Source organism: Canis lupus, chromosome 13 (assembly GCF_048164855.1).
Source record: "Canis lupus baileyi chromosome 13, mCanLup2.hap1, whole genome shotgun sequence".
In the NCBI taxonomy this organism is placed as follows: Eukaryota; Metazoa; Chordata; class Mammalia; order Carnivora; family Canidae; genus Canis; species Canis lupus.
The window spans coordinates 28,231,602-28,244,042 of NC_132850.1; the positions used below are offsets into that span (position 1 = coordinate 28,231,602).

Below are 12,441 nucleotides of genomic sequence, written 5' to 3' on the forward strand. Positions count from 1 at the left end.
AAGGGGAAAGGAGACAAAATGAGTGGGAAATATCAGAAAGGGAGACAGAACATGAAAGACTCCTAGCTCTGGGAAACGAACTAGGGGTGGGGGATGGGGAGGTGGGCGGGGGTGGGGGTGACTGGGTGACGCACTGAGGGGGGCACTTGACGGGATGAGCACTGGGTGTTATTCTATATGATGGCAAATTGAACACCAATAAAAAGTAAATTAAAAAAAGAAAAAAGATCTGCGCACTAGGGGCAGCCCGGGGACTCAGCGGTTTAGCACCTGCCTTTGGCCCAGGGCATGACCCAGGAGACCGGGATCGAGTCCTACGCGGGCTCCGGAGCCTGCTTCTCCCTCTGCCTGTGTCTCTGCCTCTCCCTGTCTCTCTCTCTCTCTCTCTGTGTCTCTCATGAATAAATAAATAAAATTTAAAAAAAAATCTGCACATTAACAGCCCAGGTGACTTGTGTGCAAATGTAACTTAAAAAGAACTTTTAAGCCATTCTCTTTCAAGAGGAAAAAACAGTTGAGGTTTCAATTACCATTAGATCAAGTTTTTAAGAATTGTACATATTTCTCTTTTCTGCTTGTACGGTAAAAAAAATAGTAACTATGGGATGCCTGGGTAGCTCAGTGGTCGAGCGTCTGCCTTGGGCTCAGGGTCTGATCTTGGGTCCTGGGATTGAGTCCTGCACCGGGATCCCGGCGGGGAGCCTGCTTTTCCTCCCTCTGCCTATATCTCTTCCTCTCTCTCTGACTCTCATCAATGAATGAATCTTATAAAAAAGAGTAAATCTTAGCAGAAAAATGTATAGAGCTATGTAGACTATGGGATTAATGAATGAGATTCATATTTTATGTTTTACTTTATTTTCAGAAACATTAGTGGGAGTAGGCTAGGGAGCTTCAGCGTGTTATGTACATCTGTGATTTTAACTGCTCCAATATCCTTTTATATTTCTTGAAACCCACTCGGTCCCCACGTCCAGTCTCGTCAGGCTCAGGGGGACCAGAATCTAAGGGCGGGGCTTAGACCCTGGCTTGGCCAATGGGCCTGTAGTGATTGGTCCAGGGGGTGGAGCACGTGACCCTGCATTTACCAATGAGAGCTTTTCCCAGGGCCTGGGGGCTGCACCGGAAGGCTGCTCCAGTTGGCTGAACCGGGGAGCCGGCCGGGCCGGAAGCCGGAAGCAGGAAGCTGCCTTGAATTGCCGTTGCCGCCCTGAGGGCGGGGGCCGTTGGCTGACGAGGAAACCTGCGGAGAGAGGAGCAAACCCGAGCGACGGATTCAGACAGGGCCCCGGATGCAGGTACATCTTTGCGTGCATCACCTGGACGTCTCAGGTCTGTGAGACGAGCCCATTTTCCTGAATTGAGCTGTTAGTGACGTAAAACATTGTATTAGTTTTAGGTGTGGAGGTAACGACTCAGTATTTGCATATAGTAAAAATGCTACAATAAGTCTGGTTAACGTCTATCACCTTACACAGATACAGTTGTTTTCTGATGAAAACGCTGAAGACTTTGAAATACGTCATATAGTGTAATTCACTGCGGTCGCCATATGGCGCATTGCATCCTCAGGACTTAGTTGGTTTACATCTGGAATTTGGGACCTCTTGTCCCCTCACACCTGCCTCCCCTCAGCCACCCACCTGTTCCATGTGTCTGTGAGCTGCGCTTTCTCTTGAGAGTCTATGTGTGAGTGAGATCCTATGGTGTTTGCTTTTTCTGACCTACTTCACTTAGTGCGGTGCCCTCAAGGTCCATCGGTTTTTGTCACAAAAGGCGAAATGTTCTTTTTTACGGCTGAATAATATTCCTGCCTGTGCGCACGCGTGTGCGCACACACGCCTCGTCTTTATTTGTTCCTCTGTCGGTGAACACGTAGGCCGTTTCCGTCTCTCGGCTGTGGTAAATAATGCTGCCGCGAACCTGGGGGCTGCGTGTATCTTGCGCTGCGTGTTTATGTTTTCTTCAGGTGGGTGCCCAGAAACAGAATTGCGGGATCATATGACAGTTCTATTTTAATTTTTTTAAAAGATTTTCTTTATTTATTCATGAGAGACACAGAGAGAGAGAGGCAGAGGAAGAAGCAGGCTCCATGCAGGAGCCCGACATGGGACTCGATCCTGGGACCCCAGGATCACGTCCTGGCCTGAAGGCAGGCGCCAAACCGCTGAGCCACCCGGGGATCCCCCCTATTTTAATTTTTTTAAGGAGCCTCCACACTATTTTCCTTCAGGGACTGCCCCTATTTACATTGCCACCAACAGTGCACAGGTGTTTCCACTTCTCTGCCTCCTCCCCACTACTTGTCAAATTTCTTGTCTTTTTGAGAGGAACCACTAAGAGCTGTGTGGTGTTCTCTCCTTGTGGTTGATTTGCATTTCCCTGATGGTTGGTGATGTTGAGCCCGTTATCCTGTGTCCATTGGCCAACTGTAGGTCTTCTTTGGAAAAATGTCTGATCCTCTGCTACGTTTAATTGGAATGTGTATGTTTTTGCTATTGAGTTGTATAAATGCTCCCTAGATTTTGCATGTTACTACCCTTTATCAGATATATTATTTGCAAATATTTCCTCCCATTTGGTAGGTTGCCTTTTCTCTTTGTGGATGGGAAAAGCTTCCCTTGCTGTAGATTCTCATTTTAAAATGTAGCTATTTTCTAGTTTCAAAAATATATATATATATATATTTTAAATTTTAAAACCTTTATATTTTTTAAATTTTAAAACCATTTTAAAACCTATTTATTTAATTGATAGCATTTAATAAGCCTATTTATTTAATGGATAATGTGTTTGTATTTTAGCTTACTCCAAAAATATTTTAGGGTGACTTACTAAGACACAAGCATAGCCTTTGTGAGCTTTAAATATGACGCCACATTGCCTATATTTGCATTGTGGCCTCTCTTTAGCTGTGTGAACTTGGTCAGATGACTACTCTTTCCTGTTTCCTTATTTGTACAATATGGATACTACTATAATCCTGCATACCTCTTAGGGCAATTAAGAGGAGTCATTGATTCATATTTTAACTGCCTAGTACAGTCCTAGCATATGATAAGTGCAGTGAGCTTTAGGTACTACTGGGATGCAACAATAGAGTTGTGTAAAATTAATTCAAAATAAGCAAAAAAAAAAATAGAAAGTAAAATAAGGATTAAAAATGAGAATATGCCAGGTGGAAATTAAAACCATAAAAACATGTGCTACAAAATCCTGCACCTACCAGAAGCAGGCCCAAATTTTGGCTCTCAGCATATTAGTTGCCAAAGTGGACACCATCAGTTACCTGAGTCATAACCCAAAATGAAGGTTAAATTGTTTTATAGTTACACTAAATATTCTTATGAACAACAAATTTCCAGATAATATTTAAGCATATGTGCTAGAATTTACCAAGTATGTGCCTTTTACTGGACATGTAGTTTGTTTCCAGTTTTTAATGAACCAAACTTATAACTGAGATATTTTTGTGTATGATTTTTTAATGGGTTTAGTATAATTTGTTTTGGGTAGATCACCAAAATTGAAATTGAGGTCAGAGAGTGTAAGCACTTTAAGTTTTCTGATGAAGAGTAGTGTATTTGTGAATACTGCAAAGTGTCCACTGGTTACAGAAATATTTTTTCCAATCAACTCATTAATACATTTTGACTTTCAGATAATTAGCTATGAATATACTTGTTAACACTGAAAATCATTTGCATTTGTAATCTTTGTAGTTAGACATTGTGTTGTTATATCTATACTATCACTAGGAAAACTATTCACTGCAGATACCTTTCCAGTGGCAGTCCAACAACTAATTTTCTACATGGAGTATTTTCCTTTAACACATACTAAAATACCATTTACTGAATATCCTCTCTTTCCTAGAAAAGTTTAAATGCGTAGCTTTTCATCTTTTTGACTGCATTAGTAAATGTTTAGAAAGAAACACAAAACAAATTGCAAAGGTTTAGTAGCTTAGCACAATACAAATTTATATGTCACTCACCTAACAATCCAGTGTAGATATTTCTGATTTGGACTGAGGAGGACCTCTGTTCCATTCAGTACATTCAAGGACCCAGGTTGATGGAGACTCTGCCATCTTTGACGATGGCTTCCACAGTTACCTTGAATAGCAACATCCAAGTGGTGAATTAATGGAAAAGAGGGTAGAAAAAAAATACACCCTTTTTGGTCTTGTCCCCAAAGTGACAAATCCCTTTTATCACCATTTTGCTCACCAAAATTAGTCATATGGCCTTACCTAAGCCTGATTTGCATAGCCTTGGGAATATTACTTAACCTTTTAAGTTCCAGTTTTCCCATATGTGAAATAGGGATAACATTTCTGCTCCCCTGGCAACAGTGAAGTTTAATGCTAGGTATATAGCACTTAACTCAGTGTCTGACTCATACTAAAGGCTCAATTAATAATAATACTCTTATTGTCAGTTTTAATATTACATAGGACATACAACCTAGATATATATTACAAAAATGCTTTTTACTTACGTCAAATAATTTTTTAAAGATTTTATTTATTTATTTTGAGAAAGAGAGTATGTGAGCAGAGGGAGAGGGCAAAGGGAGAAGCAGACTCCCCATTGAGCAGGGAGCCCAATGTGGGGCTCTATCCCAGGACACCAGGATGATGGCCTGAGTCGAAGGCAGATGCTTATCCAACTGAGCCACCTAGGTGCCCCTAATTACATTGAATAATTCCCGAGAAATGGGAATAAATGTTATCTACCCCCCCCCAAAAAAAATATTGCGGTCTCACATGTCTCTGTAGTGCTAAATACCAGGAAGGAAAAGGGAAAAAATAAATCTTGTGACCAACAATTTGATCACTGGACTAATGTATAATGCAATAAAAAGACATGTTTATATGTGTAGTTACCTGGAAAATATAGTATATGCTTCATTTAGAAAAAGACATGAAGATACGTTTTAAAAAGCTGAGCTTAGGAACGAATAAGACATTGGATAAAAGGGATGGTGATAAATTCTAACATTTTAAGCTAAGTTTGTGGGTTATTACAAAGATTAGCTTAAAATAACTAAAGATTAAGAATATTTATTGAAAGATAATGTGTATTGTGAAATTAGTGAAGTAGGTTCGAAGCATGCAGCTATTTAAAGGAGAAATGTGAGGAAAGGTAGAGTTAAGGTGGTTCTACTGAGAACCAGAGGAGGCGAGTGGCATGAAATGAAGCTGAGGAGTAAGCAGGGACCAAAGCAGGAAAAGCCTTTCTCAGTGTTTACCAGTAGTTATATTGGAAGAATGTATATATTAGAAGATGATACAGGATGAGAACTGAGCTTTCAAAAAAAACCACTCTAGATGCATTTTGGCAACTGGATTGGAGAAATGTAAGAATAGATGTGGTAAGTCCAGGTGGTGGGCTGTTACAGAAGTTAAAGTAGAAATGGTGGTAGTTCCCACAAGGTGTTTGGCATTAGAGAGAAATTGAGGTGATTAAGAATATTTAGGCCATAGAAATGGAGAACTTAGTAATAGGTGGGGTATATGGATGAGGGCAAGATGAAGGATGATTCTGGGCAGTATGGCTTGTAAACTTTGTGACCTACCCTACATAGTGGGTGGTGACGCCAGTTGCTATGATTGGAGTTAAAGACTTGTAGGAGAGAATTTGAGCAGTTTGTGATGAGTTGAGTTTGAGTGACTCGTGTGTGGAGATGGACATGTAAGTATATAGACATTTGAATGTTTAGATCAAAAAGATTCAAAGGAAATATTTATAGTAAAAATGTTAATACATAATCAATATGTAGCTTAAACTGAAGTTTCTCAACCTTGGCACTGTTGATATTTTAGGCCAATAAATCTTTGTTGTACAGGATCTACTGTGCATTGTAGGTTGTTCAGACCATCTCTAGCTTCTACCCACCAGATGCTAGTAGCAGCCCCCTAGTCATGATAATGAAAAATATCTCCAGACATTATAAATCATCCCCTGGGGGGTTGGAGAATCTTTGTATCTTTGAAGGTTGATAGAATATTAGAATATTGAATCATATATACCAACATTATTTGTTATATGTTATGTATTTTCAATACATAATTTTTATTAATCAACTTGTATAAATTTAGATTATGTCTAAACAGATTATGTCTGTTTGAAATATTTGAATTCTTTTGATTATTTTATTGGTAAATATTTCCTTTGTCCCCTAAATAATATACAAATATATAATTATTTTACAAACTGAAACTAGTATTAACCTGAAGTATGGTTATATTATGCAACATCTGCTCCTTTTTAAATTAAAGTTACTTTCTTCATGTACAAATATTCAGTTGAATAGGGTTTTCTAAAGTACTTGCATTTAACTTTCCCTAGACTCTACTCTGGAATGCTCTTAATATTATACATTTCAGAGTTTCTTTGCTGCTTAACTTTGATTTGGAATACTCAGTATGGTGAGTTGTAATTTGCCTATAACTGCTAACTCCTTTGAAAGTGAGGGTGAAAAAAATAGAAATCCCTTTTAAAATTTAAAGATCTCTCTCTCTCTCTTTTTTTTCCTTAATGACCAGAAATTTCTAAATCCTGGTTTCTAAAAACCGTGCCATTTTGAAATTTATCTGGCGGATAGCACTGCTCTGCTGCATTACATGTGGTTGATGTTAGTCACATCCTTGATGTAACATAACACAAGCTGGCTAAGGTAATCCAATGTGACATATGACAGCATTTTGAGCCAGTCTGGGATATTTGAAAATATGCCATCTTTCAAAGACCATGGACAGATAGCATGGTGAGCCAAGATTATGAACTCTGCTGCTTTCATTTTGAACAACCACAAAGGCAAGTTTCTGTGATAATTAAACGGTGAATTCCAACATGGTGGACTCTAACAAATAGTAACAGAAGTACATTTTTTTTTTGATGGTGAGTTTATACTTGAAACCACTTAAGTTAAATCATTAAGAAAAACAACAACTAAAGGGATGTGATTATGCATTATTACAAGCATGTGAAAAGATAATGCAGAAATCAGCTAACAATATCTGGTAACAAAGACACAAAAAGGGAGGGGACAAGTGGGCATCTGGTTATTTACCATTTGTTGAAAGTGCTCAGGTCAAGTCAAGTATCATTTTGGTAGTGTTAGAGGAAAAACAATCTAGAAACATGAGCACCCAGGCAAATATCTATGTTTTCTACACATGTTGTGGCATTTCTCTGTGAAAAGTCTCTCTGTACTCAGCCTAATTTATTGTGCAGGCTGTGGAGAATTTGAAAACCACGTTTTCTTCTAGGATTACTTCAAGATCAGCTCCTTTGGTTTTAAATTTGTTTCACATTTGTTGGAGCAGAAAATACTAGCACTAATAATACCTGATAAATAGTGATGAGTTACAGAAATGAAAATAACCTGGACACTGAATTAGAGAACGGAAGAGGAAATTGAACATAATATGTACATCTTAGAATGAAAAGGTAAAATTGAACTACACGAAAAGGGTCAGCAAAACTGTTTTTTTTTTTTTTTTTTTTGCTTTTGTTTTTGGTGAGATTTACAACCAAAAGTTGTAATATGGGATTGCTTTACTCAATTATATTTTAAAATCTCCTCTTCCATAAAATGTGCTTATCTTTTCTAGGTGGATCAAAATCATTAAGTAATTCTGGTGCCAATCTATTAATAATGTGATTTAAGTAAATGTGGAAAACAGTTCACTTTCTTGCAAATTAAAAACACATAGTTTAAAAAAGCATACTTCGTGCATATATAGTTATATATGTAACTACATTTTTTAAATTATTTACACATATATGTTAAAAGTATTAAATTGAAGTTTCCTGAACTGCCTAAGATGACATTATAGCATAGGAAGAAAATGCTGGAATTTTTTTTATTACCTTAGGTACAAATAGCAAAAATTCCCAATACTTTAATATCACTCTTACAACGTACAGTAATGTTTTTCTAATGCTTTCTCCTTTGAAATTCAAAAGTATGTATATACCACAAAGATAAATTGTTTTATCCATTTGGCAGAAAGGAAAATTGAAACTTAAGGTTCTAGTAATTGATGCAATCAATCCAGGTTTTGAACTTGAAGTCTCTCCTTTTTTTATGGTTCTCATAAAATTAGGATTTTGTTGATATGACCTAAGACTTACTTAGTGACTGATACCAAAATTTAACGTAAGGATAAACACTTTAACATTAAATGGAGGCTGGATCTGTCACCCTGATGTTATATTTTTACAATGCTGAAAGTGAACAAATAATTACCTCTCAAATTCTGGTTGATAATCAGATTAAAGAAACCTGGTTAAAAAACATTATAGTATTTTGTGCTTAGGGCTATAGCATGTGTTGGAATAAAAAGACAGTAATACCCAATGAATCTAATATAGGCAATCTGATGTTTTTGATTTAATGGAAACAAAAAATATTGCCACATTCACTGCTGTTATAAAATAACCTAGAAAAAGCCCATTAGAAAAACAAAGTCATTTGTCTTTTTGGAGAAAACTAAAGGTTGAAAGGTATAAGGTGAGGAGAACCAAGGTCAAGCAAATTATTGTCTTTGCTGGGTTGGTTTCAAAAATGCTATTTGAACATTTTACCAATCCATCTATCAATAACCCTTTGCCAGCTATTCTAGACAGGAGTTGCCTAACCAAAAGGAGAGATAGGATACTAGAAACAGATTTAATGTTTGCTCTGTGCCTGCTGTGCCAACATTCATTTATAGATTATTCTCGCAGAAAGCCTGTGACAGTGATTTTCCCATATTCACCAAAGATTGCAGTTCAGAGATTAAGTGACTTGTTCAAGGCAATATACCTAACGTGCCTGAGGAGGAATTTGAACCCACTAAACAGAATTGAGATTTGAACATTGAAAATATTGAAAAAATATATTAATCTTGGAAGAAATATAAGCAGAGGATAAATGTTCAATTAAAAGAAAAAAATGAATTTTTTTTTCAAACTAATGGTCTAGTATAGGTAAGAGCCTACCCAGGAAGATTTATGTGATTCAGTTGGTTAACAGATCATCCTCTTTGATTATCTGGTTGAATTAGGAATTTTCTGGATAATGAGTTGGCATGTATTTTGACCTTCTAAAGTACTCTAAGGTAGAATATAGGTTATGGAGTTGGGCAACTCTGAATTCATTTCTTGACGGTTAGTTTACTTTTTGTGTTATTTGGCATACCTAATTATGCTGATCCTCAATGCATTCCTCTGCAAAATGAATATTATTGATACTTACCTGCATTCTGTTAAGGTATACAGGGGTAACAAACATTACTAAAATTTGAATGGCTCACAACAAAGGTTCATTTCTTGCTTGGATTGCAGATCCTTTCAGGTCAGGCATAGCTCTGCTGTTTTCTCCTTTTGGCAGAAGGAGCTTCCCCATTCAGCACTTGTTTATTCAAGACAGAGGGAAAGGATATGCAGAAACCATAGGATGACTCTAACAGGGTCTGCTTGTATGGTTCATGCATCGCTCTCACTGACTTTTAAATGGCCCACGGGGGGATGTCACATACCCAAGCCTTATGTGAATGAAGCAGAAAGTCTCGTCTCATAGGGAAGGCAGTGAATCATTGAGAACAATCCTACAGCCCACTGTAACGCCCACATTATTGTTATGATGAGTAAATGAGATGAAAAAAACGGTGTTCCTAGCAGAGTTCTAGGCACATACTATATGTTCAAGAAATTTTATTTCACTTTCATCCGGGACACTGGGGATCCAGAGTCAAGCTGAACAAAGGCCAAACTCAGGAAATACTGCAACTGTATATAACAGTTTTGAAGTATTCATTCTATGACCTTATTTCAGTAATTGAGAGAACTACAAATAAGAGATATACTATGTTTCTCATTAGAAATTGGAAATTAAAAGAATTAAAATCCTATTGAAAAATCACAGTAAGTTAGAAAGACCTTAGTATTCTTATTTAACTCTTAATAAAGAATTGACGAATTAAGACCTGGCTTTTAAAAGTACTTTCTTAACTTCTCAGGAATTCCCAACTTATTACGCACACAGACACAAAGATACTCCCAAAAAACATAAAACAATTAAATGAGTGCTATTAACAAAATAGCAAGGATTTCAATTGGAAGCTGGCCTTTGGGATAACAGATGAACATAGATTTTAATGAGAGTTATTTTCCAGTAAAAAAAAAAAAATCTCTCAGGAATTTTGCAAACTTTAGCATGAGAGAAAAATTCCCTACTGAATGTTTCTGAAAAGGTCTCTTTTCTATGTCATGTGGTCAACTCCAGCAAGAGTTTTGTATGAGTAATGGATTTGGTCTTGTGGATTTTTGGATGAATCCATGAGGAAAAAGCCAACAAGTCTTGCCTTCCCTCTATGAGATCAAAGACACCACTGTATTTTTGGTATGAAAAGGGTTTTACCATGTTGCCAAAAATATGCTGTTCCCCCATCAGCTGTGTAGTGGCCATGCGGTGATTGACAGACCATGAAGTCTCTCCAGGGTGGCTCTGTTTCAACTTAATGGTAGTGTTTAATTCGAAAAGTACTCTGAGTCCCTTTTGGATAAAAACTGTGACAGTACACAAATAGTTTTTCCCTCAGCTAAGAGTTCTGTCGACAAAACCCACTGTGTGAGGTGTTAATCCAGTACGAAGCAGCCCTTTGTGAATTCATGGGATAAATTTTTATCTGTGTAAAACCACAGTATTCAGCTGATTACTTATCTGCCTCTTTTTTTGCTGTAAATTCAATGGAGAAAAAAAAATTCAGATGAAGACTAAATTATTTAAGTGCTCCTAAAGAAACAAATTTAAGAATTATTTTTGAGGGGAAAAAGTGTCGAAGAAAGTCATTGGTAGGCCATTCTTCATTATAAACTATTTAAATAATGGAAATTGTTATCACATGATTTTAATATATAATGGACTCAAATACATTTTCTCATATAACAAATACTCAACTGGCTGGCAGTGGGCAATGACAGGTGGGTATTAGTTATATCTTAGCAAAAGATCCCCTCTGTATGAACTTTATTACATATATGAGAAAAAATGAGAATTTTCATTTGTAGCTTAGCATGTTTATTTTTTTTAAGTTTCAATATATCTAGTAGACTGAAAAATTAGCAAAAAATAACAAAGTAAATTAGCAAAGGTTAACTTAAAATCTCCATCTTCACTTGTGAGAGAGAGGATAGACATACAGATAAACAAGCTCCCTTTTAAAAAGTGTACCCTTCAAACTGAGTTGCAGTATATATAAGAGTGGAGAGTCTAGCAAATCCCAGAACACATCCTATGCTAGGAATGACCTGGTCCTAACACTAGTGATTGCAGCCCTCATATTTGCAGCATTCCTTGACTTTCATCTGAATCTCATAACCAACTAAATGAAGTGATGTGGAGAAAAAAAAAAAAACATACCAACACCGTTAGCACTTTATGGTCCAAGTCCTGAGGCTGAGGATTCGATATCTTGAATGATTAGGACTATTTGGCGACTGCACACAGAGGTTGAATTCATAGGAAGCTCCCTTTTTGCTTTAGTTTGCATGAACTGTTTAAGATCAGACGTAAAAAACAATATAATAAAAGTACAAAATTAGGGGGGTTGCATGTTGTATTGTGTCAGGAGTATGTTTTCTGCTCACTTGTGATGCTCTAAAATCTAATGAAGTTATTTGGAATGCAAAATGAAACAGGAGGTTACATGGGAGTGGCAGCCTCCTGGCCTCAACCAGCTGGTAGTATGCTAGTAAGCATTCATTTGTTCTACCTCTGATATTTGGGCCTTGTTCTGGAAATATTCTTGGGAAAAAAAATAGAAGAAGATCTATGTGAAAATGGTAAATAAAATAGTGAAGTTTTGAAGGTTTTGTTGTCTCAAATATTATGTATTTCATGAATTCTACTTCATCTCATTTTTCTAAGTTGGTATTATTCAATGTCTCCAATTCAGTTTGTATATATCTTGTCTTGAATATTCTATAGCCTGCAGAGACCCTCAGGTCTATGGTCTATAATGCCTAATTTTAAGTCTATAATGCACAATTTATGTTTTAATTATTTAACAATATAAGGCTTATAAGTGAAATTTATGGAAACCTTAAAAACCCACACTAAAGCTAAAGTTCGCTTTAACAATTTTAATTTTATTGACAAAGCATGCTACTTTTAATAGTAATATTAGTATGTATGTACAAATGCATCTTTTCTAAAATAAACATTGCTAGACATCTTTCTTCTAATTCCTACCTTGCAAATGTCCAGGATCTGAAAATAAGTTTCTACTTGATGTCAGAGTGATCTGTGATGGAAAAAGAAAAAAAAAAAAAAAAAGATCTAGGCTCTTTGGCAGAAATACAGGCAGTAGGCTTCAATTGTCAGATTTTTGAAATTCAAATAAAAATATTGGGCGATGGTTATCTATAGCTCAATCTCTTCTGA

The 12,441-nt window shown here is 36.6% G+C and overlaps 1 long non-coding RNA gene across 5 annotated transcripts in view; it reads left to right on the top strand.

Moving 5' to 3' along the window:
* Window positions 1-1,157: 1,157 nt before the first annotated feature.
* The window catches only part of LOC140602823 (uncharacterized), a 290,185-nt gene continuing 278,901 nt past the window's right edge, over window positions 1,158-12,441 (top strand). For 4 of the 5 annotated variants that reach the window (XR_012005752.1, XR_012005755.1, XR_012005754.1 and 1 more), the window contains exon 1: window positions 1,161-1,298. This is a non-coding gene — a long non-coding RNA (uncharacterized lncRNA). Of the gene's footprint in view, window positions 1,299-12,441 lie in introns of all 5 variants that reach the window. The other variant, XR_012005751.1, reaches the window with a different exon arrangement.